General features: G+C 41.7%; 4 non-coding genes across 4 annotated transcripts; 3 read left to right on the forward strand and 1 right to left on the reverse strand.

The window, feature by feature from the left end:
* Nucleotides 1–375: 375 nt before the first annotated feature.
* Nucleotides 376–449, forward strand: Trnai-gau (transfer RNA isoleucine (anticodon GAU)). The gene has a single exon. It is a non-coding gene; the product is annotated as a tRNA-Ile (tRNA).
* Nucleotides 450–5,065: 4,616 nt separating this feature from the next.
* Trnai-gau (transfer RNA isoleucine (anticodon GAU)) lies at nucleotides 5,066–5,139 on the forward strand. The gene has a single exon. It is a non-coding gene; the product is annotated as a tRNA-Ile (tRNA).
* A 3,277-nt stretch (nucleotides 5,140–8,416) lies between these two features.
* On the forward strand, nucleotides 8,417–8,490 carry Trnai-gau (transfer RNA isoleucine (anticodon GAU)). Its single transcript has one exon. It is a non-coding gene; the product is annotated as a tRNA-Ile (tRNA).
* Nucleotides 8,491–13,438: 4,948 nt separating this feature from the next.
* Nucleotides 13,439–13,512, reverse strand: Trnai-gau (transfer RNA isoleucine (anticodon GAU)). The gene has a single exon. It is a non-coding gene; the product is annotated as a tRNA-Ile (tRNA).
* Between the last annotated feature and the right edge of the window lie 230 nt (nucleotides 13,513–13,742).

Raw genomic sequence — 13,742 nt, forward strand, 5'->3', positions numbered from 1 at the left:
TTACAGGATCTTTCTCTGTGCGCACTTGATCTTGTGCTTGCGTGTACACACAAAGAGGGATAAGACACTAGCAGGTCTGCACATAAGTTGACCTGGGAGATTGGACAAATCTCCACTTTTACCCACCAGGCGCGGCCGGGATTCGAACCCACGACCTTCCGCTTTGGAGGCCGGCGCCTTACAGCCAAGCCATTGCGCCCGTCTTTTTCCTGGTTACAATTGTATTGCCCCATCATTAGAGGGTCCACACGTATCATTTTCCCACATTGGCATATTGCAAATTTACTCTATAAACAAATAGAAGTTCAGTACCAGTTTTTGGGAGGAAAACGATTCGTGAAATTCTTATGCATACAAAGAACAAATGTATACACGGGCCCATTAGCTCAGTTGGTTAGAGCGCCGTGCTGATAACGCGGAGGTCGTGGGTTCGACCCCCATGTGGGCCACAATATTTTTTTCTTCAGATTTGTTGGTTTGTTTATAGTTTGTTTCTTCATCATTCGTGTGTACCATTTTACATGTTCACAAATAGGTTCGATTTCTTCACACACTGCAAACACACACATGCACATACAAAAACAAACGAACAACAAGTCGCGTAAGGCGAAAATACAACATTTAGTCAAGTAGCTGTCGAACTCACAGAATGAAACTGAACGCAATGCAACGCAGCAAGACCGTATACTCGTAGCATCGTCGGTCCACCGCGCACAGCAAAGGCAGTGAAATTGACAAGAAGAGCGGGGTAGTACTTGCGCTGAGGATAGCACGCTTTTCTGTACCTCTCTTCGTTTTAACTTTCTGAGCGTGTTTTTAATCCAAACATACCATATCTATATGTTTTTGGAATCAGGAACCGACAAGGAATAAGATGAAGGTGTTTTTAAATTGATTTGGACAATTTAATTTTGATAATAATGTTTATATTTTTAATTTTCAGAGCTTGTTTTTAATCCAAATATAACATATTTATATATTTTTGGAATCAGAAAATGATAAAGAATAAGATGTACGTAAATTTGGATCGTTTTATAAAAAAAATATTTTTTTTACAATTTTCAGATTTTTAATGACCAAACTCACTCATTAGTTTTTAAGCCACCAGGCTGAAATGCAATACCAAACCCCGGCCTTCGTCGAAGATTACTTGACCAAAATTTCAACCAATTTGGTTGAAAAATGAGAGCGTGACAGTGCCGCCTCAACTTTCACGAAAAGCCGGATATGACGTCATCAAAGACATTTATCAAACAAATGAAAAAAACGTATGGGGATTTCATACCCAGGAACTCTCATGTCAAATTTCATAAAGATCGGTCCAGTAGTTTAGTCTGAATCGCTCTACACACACACACAGACAGACAGACAGACACACACACACACACACACACACACACATACACCACGACCCTCGTCTCGATTCCCCCCTCTACGTTAAAATATTTAGTCAAAACTTGACTAAATATAAAAAACAACAACATTGAGATGAGTAAATGAGTTGCTGATCCTTCTGCTATGCTTACTTGGTTTTTGTGTCCCTAGAACTAGTGTCTATATATTTTTGGGAGATGACTGACTGACTATTAGGGTTTAACGTCCTCTTAGACCACGAGGGACATGACGTGGTTATATGCTAGGAGCTGATCCTTCTAACTGTCGATATAGATGTATACCCTTCATTCACTTTCATAGATTATTGTTCATGTTTAGAACGTCTCAGGGCAAAGTGGGTCATCATTTTATAAGGGTGGATAATATAGAAAGATGGAAATATAGTCGGTTATCGTTTACCTTTCACCACACAACTTCAACCTCATCATCCAAGTTGAACATACTTTTCACGAACTGAAGTGCTGCTGCTATACAAACAAAAGTAAATGATTGCAGGGGTATAATTCTATCCGCTAGAGTAAGGTATACTAAAAACACCCTGGGTTCACGCACACTATCGGCCGTATCTGCCAGAGCAAATCCGCGGGAACCTCCCCCTATAGAACGGGCACCTCCCACTATAGGACATCTTGCCATCGGGTTCCTCCCAAAGGTGCGGTCAAGTGCAGAACAGCAAGCGATCGCGGGGGTGTTAACGTGTTGTTCGGACGGTCATTCACAAGGGTGTTACGGTGGTTTTTACAACATTGGATACTTTTGAGTTTGCCCCAAGTGTGATACCCGCTGTTACCCGGCTTGCATCCTCTTCATCCCCCTCCCCCCGACCTTGCGCTACTCCAAATCATGCTCTTCTTTGTCCCTTCCTTTTCTTTTTCTCATTTGCTCCTCTGGATCTTCGCTGTGTTATAAGGATTTATTACAATTTCAGTGCTATCAGGACTGAATCTAGTTGACCCGCTCAAGGTTATAACGTTCAGGCAGATCCCCTTTTTGTTTACCACGTTACTGAAAAATAAACAAGACAAAGTAAAACATTTGAATCAATAATATTAGCGAGATTAGCGCTCTAACCAACTATTAAGTGTTTGCCATGTCTGCTACTTTTGCTTGTAAAATCTTATAGTATTTCACAGTGTTCACAACTGGTTACAAAAAAGTGTGTTCAAAATGGGTACACTTCAGTTTACAGTGTTGGCCATTCATTCCTGAATGGTTACTTCTTCTCTTCTTCTTCTGCGTTCGTGGGCTGAAACTCCCACGTACACTCGTGGTTTTTTGCACGAGTGGATTTTTACGTGTATGACCGTTTTTACCTCGCCATTTAGGCAGCCATACGCCGCTTTCAAAGGAAGCATGCTGTGTATTTTCGTGTTTCTATAACCCACCGAACTCTGACATGGATTACAGGATCTTTCTCTGTGCGCACTTGATCTTGTGCTTGCTTGTACACACGAAGGGGGATAAGACACTAGCAGGTCTGCACATAAGTTGACCTGGGAGATTGGACAAATCTCCACTATAACCCGCCAGGCGCGGCCGGAATTCGAACCCACGACCTGGCCTTCCGTTTTGGAGGCCGGCGCCTTACAGCCAAGCCATTGCGCCCGTCTTTTTCCTGGTTACAATTGTATTGCCCTATCATTAGAGGGTCCACACGTTTCATTTTCCCACATTGGCATATTGCAAATTTACTCTATAAACAAATAGAAGTTCAGTACCATTTTTTGGGAGGAAAACGATTCGTGAAATGCTTATGCATACAAAGAACAAATGTCTACACGGGCCCATTAGTTTAGTTGGTTAGAGCGCCGTGCTGATAACGCGGAGGTCGTGGATTCGACCCCTATGTGGGACACAATATTTTTTTCTTCAGATTTGTTGGTTTGTTTATAGTTTGTTTCTTCATCATTCGTGTGTACCATTTTACATGTTCACAAATAGGTTCGATTTCTTCACACACTGCAAACACACACATGCACACACAAAAACAAACGAACAAAAAACAACAACATTGAGATGAGTAAATGAGTTGCTGATCCTTCTGCTATGCTTACTTGGTTTTTCTGTCCCCAGAACTAGTGTCTATATATATTTGGGACATGACGTGGTTATATGCTAGGAGCTGATCCTTCTAACTGTCGATATAGATGTATACCCTTCATTCACTTTCATAGATTATTGTTCATGTTCAGAACGTCTCTGGGCAAAGTGGGTCATCATTTTCACAGACCGAAAGGATATCTTTATAAGGGTGGATAATATAGAAAGATGGAAATATAGTCGGTTATCGTTCACGTTCACCACACAACTTCAACCTCATCATCCAAGTTGAACATCCTTTTCACGAACTGAAGTGCTGCTGCTATACAAACAAAGGTAAATGATTGCAGGGGTATAATTCCATCCGCTAGAGTAAGGTATACTAAAAACACCCTGGGTTCACGCACACTATCGGCCGTATCTGCCAGAGCAAATCCGCGGGAACCTCCCCCTGTAGAACGGGCACCTCCCACTATAGGACATCTTGCCATCGGGTTCCCCCCAAAGGTGCGGTCAAGTGCAGAACAGCAAGCGATCGCGGGGGTGTTATCGTGTTGTTCAGACGGTCATTCACAAGGGTGTTACGGTGGTTTTTACAACATTGGATACTCTTGAGTTTGCCCCAAGTGTGATACCCGCTGTTACCCGGCTTGCATCCTCTTCATCCCCCTCTCCCCGACCCTGCGCTACTCCAAAACATGCTCTTCTTTGTCCCTTCCTTTTCTTTTTCTCATTTGCTCCTCTGGATCTTCGCTGTGTTATAAGGATTTATTACAATTTCAGTGCAATCAGGACTGATCCTAGTTGACCCGCTCAATGTTATAACGTTCAAACAGAGACCCTTTTTGTTTACCACGTTACTGAAAAATAAACAAGACAAAGTAAAACATTTGAATCAATAATATTAGCGAGATTAGCGCTCTAATCAACTATTAAGTGTTTGCCATGTCTGCTACTTTTGCTGGTAAAATCTTATAGTATTTCACAGTGTTCACAACTGGTTACAAAAAAGTGTGTTCAAAATGGGTACACTTCAGTTTACAGTGTTGGCCGCTCATTCCTGAATGGTTACTTCTTCTCTTCTTCTTCTGCGTTCGTGGGCTGAAACTCCCACGTACACTCGTGGTTTTTGCACGAGTGGATTTTTACGTGTATGACTGTTTTTACCTCGCCATTTAGGCAGCCATACGCCGCTTTCAAAGGAAGCATGCTGTGTATTTTCGTGTTTCTATAACCCACCGAACTCTGACATGGATTACAGGATCTTTCTCTGTGCGCACTTGATCTTGTGCTTGCGTGTACACACAAAGAGGGATAAGACACTAGCAGTTCTGCACATAAGTTGACCTGGGAGATTGGACAAATCTCCACTTTTACCCACCAGGCTCGGCCGGGATTCAAACCCACGACCTTCCGCTTTGGAGGCCGGCGCCTTACAGCCAAGCCATTGCGCCCGTCTTTTTCCTGGTTACAATTGTATTGCCCCATCATTAGAGGGTCCACACGTATCATTTTCCCACATTGGCATATTGCAAATTTACTCTATAAACAAATAGAAGTTCAGTACCAGTTTTTGGGAGGAAAACGATTCGTGAAATTCTTATGCATACAAAGAACAAATGGCTACACGGGCCCATTAGCTCAGTTGGTTAGAGCGCCGTGCTGATAACGCGGAGGTCGTGGGTTCGACCCCCATGTGGGTCACAATATTTTTTCTTCAGATTTGTTGGTTTGTTTGTGGTTTGTTTGTTCATCATTCGTGTGTACAATTTTACATGTTCACAAATAGGTTCATTTTCTTCACACACTGCAAACACACACATGCACACACAAAAACAAACGAACAAAAAACAACAACATTGAGATGAGTAAATGAGTTGCTGATCCTTCTGCTATGCTTACTTGGTTTTTCTGTCCCTAGAACTAGTGTCTATATAAATTTGGGACATGACTGACTGACTATTAGGGTTTAACGTCCTCTTAGACCACGAGGGACATGACGTGGTTATATGCTAGGAGCTGATCCTTCTCACTGTCGATACAGATGTATACCCTTCATTCACTTTCATAGATTATTGTTCATGTTCAGAACGTCTCAGGGCAAAGTGGGTCATCATTTTATAAGGGTGGATAATATAGAAAGATGGAAATATAGTCGGTTATCGTTCACGTTCACCACACAACTTCAACCTCATCATCCAAGTTGAACATCCTTTTCACGAACTGAAGTGCTGCTGCTATACAAACAAGTCGCGTAAGGCGAAAATACAATATTTAGTCAAGTAGCTGCCATTTTTCAGCAAGACCGTATACTCGTAGCATCGTCAGTCCACCGCTCATGGCAGAGGCAGTGAAATTGACAAGAAGAGCGGGGTAGTAGTTGCGCTAAGAAGGATAGCACGCTTTTCTGTACCTCTCTTTGTTTTAACTTTCTGAGCGTGTTTTTAATCCAAACATATCACATCTATATGTTTTTGGAATCAGGAACCGACAAGGAATAAGATGAAAGTGTTTTTAAATTGATTTCGAAAAAAAATTTTGATAATAATTTTTATATATTTAATTTTCAGAGCTTGTTTTTAATCCGAATATAACATATTTATATGTTTTTGGAATCAGCAAATGATGGAGAATAAGATAAACGTAAATTTGGATCGTTTTATAAATTTTTATTTTTTTTTACAATTTTCCGATTTTTAATGACCAAAGTCATTAATTAATTTTTAAGCCACCAAGCTGAAATGCAATACCGAACCCCGGGCTTCGTCGAAGATTACTTGACCAAAATTTCAACCAATTTGGTTGAAAAATGAGGGCGTGACAGTGCCGCCTCAACTTTCACGAAAAGCCGGATATGACGTCATCAAAGACATTTATCAAAAAAATGAAAAAAACGTATGGGGATTTCATACCCAGGAACTCTCATGTCAAATTTCATAAAGATCGGTCCAGTAGTTTAGTCTGAATCGCTCTACACACACACACAGACACACACACACACACACACACATACACCACGACCCTCGTCTCGATTCCCCCCTCTACGTTAAAATATTTAGTCAAAACTTGACTAAATATAACAAAAGTAAATGATTGCAGGGGTATAATTCCATTCGCTAGAGTAAGGTATACTAAAAACACCCTGGGTTCACGCACACTATCGGCCGTATCTGCCAGAGCAAATCCGCGGAAACTTCCCCCTATAGAACGGGCACCTCCCACTATAGGACATCTTGCCATCGGGTTCCTCCCAAAGGTGCGGTCAAGTGCAGAACAGCAAGCGATCGCGGGGGTGTTATCGTGTTGTTCGGACGGTCATTCACAAGGGTGTTACGGTGGTTTTTACAACATTGGATACTCTTGAGTTTGCCCCAAGTGTGATACCCGCTGTTACCCGGCTTGCATCCTCTTTATCCCCCTCCCCCCGACCCTGCGCTACTCCAAAACATGCTCTTCTTTGTCCCTTCCTTTTCTTTTTCTCATTTGCTCCTCTGGATCTTCGCTGTGTTATAAGGATTTATTACAATTTCAGTGCTATCAGGACTGATTCTAGTTGACCCGCTCAATGTTATACCGTTCAGGCAGAGACCCTTTTTGTTTACCACGTTACTGAAAAATAAACAAGACAAAGTAAAACATCTGAATCAATAATATTAGCGAGATTAGCGCTCTAACCAACTATTAAGTGTTTGCCATGTCTGCTACTTTTGCTGGTAAAATCTTATAGTATTTCACAGTGTTCACAACTGGTTACAAAAAGTGTGTTCAAAATGGGTACACTTCAGTTTACAGTATTGGCAGTATTTACAGTATTCTTCTCTTCTTCTTCTGCGTTCGTGGGCTGAAACTCCCACGTACACTCGTGTTTTTTGCACGAGTGGATTTTTACGTGTTGTTCAGACGGTCATTCACAAGGGTGTTACGGTGGCTTTTACAACATTGGATACTTTTGAGTTTGCCCCAAGTGTGATACCCGCTGTTACCCGGCTTGCATCCTCTTCATCCCCCCCGTCCCTGCGCTACTCCAAAACATGCTCTTCTTTGTCCCTTCCTTTTCTTGCCCTCATTTGCTCCTCTGGATCTTCGCTGTGTTATAAGGATTGATTACAATTTCAGTGCAATCAGGACTGATTCTAGTTGACCCGCTCAATGTTTTTGTTTACCACGTTACTGAAAAATAAACAAGACAAAGTAAAACATTTGAATCAATAATATTAGCGAGATTAGCGCTCTAACCAACTATTAAGTGTTTGCCATTTCTGCTACTTTTGCTAGTAAAATCTTATAGCATTTCACAGTGTTCACAACTGGTTACAAAAAGTGTGTTAAAAATGGGTACACTTTAGTTTACAGTGTTGGCCATTCATTCCTGAATTGTTACTTCTTCTCTTCTTCTTCTGCGTTCGTGGGATGAAACTCCCACGTACACTCGTGTTTTTTGCACGAGTGGATTTTTACGTGTATGACCGTTTTTACCCCGCCATTTAGGCAGCCATACGCCGCTTTCAGAAGAAGCATGCTGTGTATTGTCGTGTTTCTATAACCCACCTTCTTCTTCTTCTGCGTTCGACGGTCTATAACCCACCGAACTCTGACATGGATTACAGGATCTTTCTCCGTGCGCACTTGATCTTGTGCTTGCGTGTACACACGAAGGGGGTTAAGGCACTAGCAGGTCTGCATATAAGTTGACCTGGGAGATTGGACAAATCTCCACCTTAACCCACCAGGCGCGGCCAGGATTTGAACCCACGACCTTCCGCTTTGGAGGCCGGCGCCTTACAGCCAAGCCATTGCGCCCGTCTTTTTCCTGGTTACAATTGTATTGCCCCATCATTAGAGGGACCACACGTATCATTTTCCCACATTGGCATATTGCAAATTTACTCTATAAACAAAATTAATAGAAGTTCAGTACCAGTTTTTGCGAGGAAAAAGATTCGTGAAATTCTTATGCATACAAAGAACAAATGTGTACACGGGCCCATTAGCTCAGTTGGTTAGAGCGCCGTGCTGATAACGCGGAGGTCGTGGGTTCGACCCCCATGTGGGCCACAATATTTTTTCTTCTGGTTTGTTGATAATTTGTTTGTTCATCCTTCATACGATTTATTCATACGTATGCATCATTTTACATGTTCACAAATAGGTTCGTTTTCTTCACACACTGCAAGCACACACACACACACACACACACACAAAAACAAACGAACAAACAAGTCGCGTAAGGCGAAATTACTACATTTAGTCAAGCTGTGGAACTCACAGAATGAAATTGAACGTAGTCCGCCGCTAGTGCAAAAGGCAGTGAAAGTGACGAGCCTGTTTGACTAAATGTAGTAATTTCGCCTTACGCGACTTGTTTTGTCCTCATTTGCTCCTCTTGGTTTTCTCTCGCTGCGTCATAAGAATATGAAGACCGTTCTTCGTGATCAATTTCAACCCCCCACCCCCACCCCCACCCCCACCCCCACCCCCACCCCCACCCCCACCCCCACCCCCACCCCCACCCCCACCCCCACTAGCAATATAGTAGTATTATGAATCATTCATAGGCGATATAATGATACCTACATCTACACTGCAAATTGATCAACATATCTCTATCCTACATGAGTAATGGGACCAGCCAAATGTCGTCATGCAAACGGTCACCACTCATTGACCTGTACATTTCGACACCAAGACTTCAAAACTCGGCACCAACAACGCCTTCAAAAGTTCCAGCAATCGCAACATGGCGACATCAAAGCGAACATTATGGTATGGTACGCCGAATGTGATTATAGGGCAAAACGCGTGGGACATTGTCTCCGTAATCGCCTTCAAACGCAAATCTCTGTATTCTGCTTGTGTCAAATGGAGCGACGAGCTCAAACAAAGCTACGTGTATCAGGAGAATATACCCTTTCCTCCCAACTCTATGCTCAGTCTATGTCGGCATACCTGAACCAAAAGTGTTAATTCCAAAATGGCACAGTCATCTTCGTTTTTGACACTAATAATTAAAAAAGAAAAAAAAAAAAACGCCGATGGATTGACTACACCTTGGAAGGTTATAATGAAAAAAATTGCTATTTCATATGTTACGTGGATTTCCATTGGTCAATTGGGCAAATCTGAGCACAGTGCAAAAGTGATATCGACGACATTTCCGTCGATATCAGTTTTGATATCGACGACCTCTTTATTGCTTCCCCACTTCAAAAACAAAAACACCTACATTTAAAAACAAACAAATATATATGAAAATGTAATTATCCCAGAATTTAGTTGAGCAAGTGACTAAAGACTTTTTGAAAGAAAAGACATTTTGAAATACTGAAAAGTACAAGAAAAGAGTGAACAAAAAGAAATAATAATCAGAGGGAGGGATATGGAACAGCCAAAACTGAGACATAGAGAATACTACATGGCTAGCTGTGTCGTACCAGATTTACACGAGTTGTTTTTTAAAAATATTGAACTGCGAGCGAAAGCGAGCTGTTTACTGTTTGAAAAAGCAACGAGTGTAAATCTGGTACGAAACAGCAAGCCATGTAGTATTCTGTTTATCCTACATACTGTACTTACGTGTATTTTACTGAAAATGTCCTGCAGTCGAGGCAGCTAAATTGAAGACGCTTGTTTTGGAACCTCGATCTCTTCTTAAGCCTCGTGCAATCTATTACGTCAAAGCAAAGAAACGTCACTCTGAAAGTGTGGCGTGACGTGTTAGTTCTAAAGATTCATGGAGGGTAATAAGCGAGCACAATTTTTGTTTCTGTAATGACGTTTGTCTCGGTGACGTTGGCACCATAAGCAGTGGAAAAAACAGGTCCCTGCCAGATTTGCTTGACATGACCTCATTTACATGATATACACACGTGTGATTTGAACGATTATTATCTCACGGGTGTCTCTTTTTACAGTAAATACAAAATGTCCAGAGAATTAGCAATAAATTATATCTAACATTGACTGACTGTGTGATGATATCTTCTGCTATTGGTCTGTTTCGACAGTGATATCAAAATCTCGACCTCCGGTCTCGATTTTTTTTTATTTTTATTTTTTTTATTTTTTTTATACATTTTTAATTTTATTTCCTTTATATACACATAAACACAGCATAACATACATCATACACCGAGTTTATCAACAAAGCGCATACACACGTACATACCTAGACAAGACACAGACATAGACAGTAGGGTGGGTTGTTGAAAAGACAGGGAATATGGAAGGGGGGGGGGGGACTGAGGTTGTGGGGGGGGGGGGGAGGGGTAAGTGAGGTTGGGGAGGGGAGGGGGGTAGGTGGGGACGGTGGTCACAATTTAGCCTCCAAGTATGTACATGGGGTTTAATTATCGGCATAAAAGTACTGTATAACCTGTTATGAGTAAATGGGTCAGGGGGTATCACATTCAAAAATGTTCATACGAAATCAATCAATACAATTATCCTATAGCATCAATGAAAAAAGTGTCTATATAAACACCACTCTTTTTCAAATTTACCATAATAATTATTTACACTAGCATTATACTTTTCGATCAAAAACCTTTCTTTAACATTTTGATATCACTGTCTCAACAGACCATAGCAGAAGATATCATCACACAGTCCGTCAATATTGGGTAGTATTTTGGCGCTAATATGCTTCTATATATAATGGATAAAACTTGAGTGTAAGTTAAGCAAAGAATTATTGTGATCTCTGTAATGATCAGTGAGAGTTGCGAAGAACCTTGCTGAGTTGCTTACATCATGTGAGTTAACTTTAATCATGATATTTTAAAAGATTATATGATGTCTAAGGGGTGAGCCGAAAGTGCAACACAGTCAAGCAGTGGGTGATATCATCGAGTGGTCTTTATTTTGTACCTATCGCTGATGGTTATAGAGACCACTGTGTTTTGCGTGATTAGTACGTTTTTCATTATCTTTTCAGGGGCGGCATTCCAGAGCCAACAGTCTTTATTATAATTATCTTGCAGCTATCGGTAATCAAGCGCGTCGATTTTGTATGGCATGACTGATATTAATCAGTTATTGTAACGTGTGTAATTTTCACATCTGACTCATCCTTTTGATGGAAGAAATGCATGCGCCCCAAACCTTTTATTATTATTATAATCTCACATGATGACAGAAAATTCAAGAGTGTTTTTTCTATAGACACTAGTGGTAATATAAAATTTCTTAAATATTACTTTAGGCTCCAGTATGTCGCCATACATATACAGTCTCCTCCCAGTATTCCACCCCGGTCGCTTTACCTGGTCGCAGCTTCAGTAGTAGCGTCGTCGCAGGTGTGCATTGAGTTCCCCGCCACCGAATTCCGCGCTTTCCCATAACCACCATAATAACCCGGGTAGACCCTTTGAAGTCGCAGGTCCGAGCGCCCATTTACACGGGTGCCTGCATGCTGTGTGGGTATACCCCGTGGCCTGATTAGATCGGACAACACGGGTACCCGTCTGTCTACAAGTGGATATCCGGACAAATTGGACAACGGCTTGTAATCAGACAGTTTGGGTTTCCGTATCAATTAGGTGTGGCCTGAGTTGAGATGAAAGGCAAACAATTAGGTGTATAGAGCGAGCTGGGTTGATGGAATTTTAGGGGTCTTCCCGAAGTTTTTAGACACAAATATATGTGCATTGTTATTAGTTCCTTTGCCTAAACGCATGCTGCAATGTTGGGTTACGCTGCAAAGCGTGGTAAAGATGAAAGACTAATCGATAAATGTAGTTAAACTAATGGAGTAAGAGTGGTTGAAAGCAGTCGTATATAATATGCACTTTCACGCATATAGCTTACTTCTCTCTTTCAGCAACATATATATATAATATACATTACACACATTTCTTCGCTTCAATTGATACAATTCTAGTTTCCGTATCCAAATTTTGCTATACATGCAAACAAAGGTCAATACTAATTTTTCTCAGAGGAATCAGCAATATTTAAATCAGTCTGTGTATCTGCGTGTTTACAGTACCCTTCTCATTCTCGTATGCTGATGTGCATTTCATGGCATGAAGAATTGTTGAGATAAAAAGCAAATACATGTACTAAAATTTAGTGAAGCATTTGAAAGCAGTTAGCTAAGCACGTATACTCTCCTTCAGCGGGACAGATACTGTATGCGTTTCTTTTATGTGTAAACTCATTTGCATTTCAAAGTTTACAGAGTAAACACAAGTTCGGGTTAGAAAACTGAGATGTTCATGTGCTTCTGTTTGTTAGGTTGAAACGGTTAGTATTCTGTATTGTTTGCTGAGGTCTATAGTGGCAAACTAAGGGCTGGGATGGGTGGAGATGTATTTATAATATACGTACGTGTGTGTGTGTGTGTGTGTGTGTGTGCGGTTGTGTGTGTGTGTGTGTGACTGTGTGTGTGTGTGACTGTGTGTGTGTGACTGTGTGTGTGACTGTGTGTGTGTGTGTGTGTGCGTATGTGTTATATGTGTGTATGTGTGCATGTGTGTGTGCGTGCGTGCGTGCGTGCGTGTGTCTGTCTGTCTGTCTGTCTGTCTGTCTGCGTATGTGTTAAATGTGTGCATGTGTGCATGTGTGTGTGTGTGCGTGCGTGCGTGCGTGCGTGTGTCTGTCTGTCTTGTCTGTCTGTCTGTCTGTTTGTATAGTTGTGTGTGTGTGTGTGTGTGTGTCTGTGTCTGTCCGCGTTTCTGTCTATCTGTGTGAGTGTGTGTCTGTTTCTCTGGCTGGCTGTCTTGTCTGTCTGTCTGTTCGCGCATGTGTATGTGTTGTGTAAATGGAAAAGGTGCTCAAAACACACACAATGCAAATAGCCATCCACTGCATGGAGCGGTACGGAGAGAAATACAGAGAACAACAATGTATGGTTACAATTCTTACAACAGCAAGAATAAAACAAGTACTCACTGTGGAACAAACACACTAATAATTATACGCAAACACATACGAAGACAGAAAGAAAAAAAACACACACATAAATATGGTTACTAAACTGCGAGAAACAGAAAAAAATATATAGTGGCCCACATGGGGGTCGAACCCACGACCTCCGCGTTATCAGCACGGCGCTCTAACCAACTGAGCTAATGGGCCCACATAGGAGTCAGTGCATTTTTGTCGACAGTTGAGTTTCTTTTGTACTCCCCAGCATCGGTACTAGTCCTGCTCTCCAGGTGTTTTTTTTTCGACAATAGTACATGTATCTAAAGAAGAAGCTTGCAGTATTTGAGTGGGTTGGGGCGGGGATGGGGTGGGTTTGGTGGGGGGGGAGGGGGGGGGGGGGGGGGCTTGGGTACGGAAGGCAGATCGTATCAACTGATGCA

The sequence above is a fragment of the Littorina saxatilis genome, linkage group LG3 (assembly GCF_037325665.1).
Source record: "Littorina saxatilis isolate snail1 linkage group LG3, US_GU_Lsax_2.0, whole genome shotgun sequence".
Taxonomy (NCBI): domain Eukaryota; kingdom Metazoa; phylum Mollusca; class Gastropoda; order Littorinimorpha; family Littorinidae; genus Littorina; species Littorina saxatilis.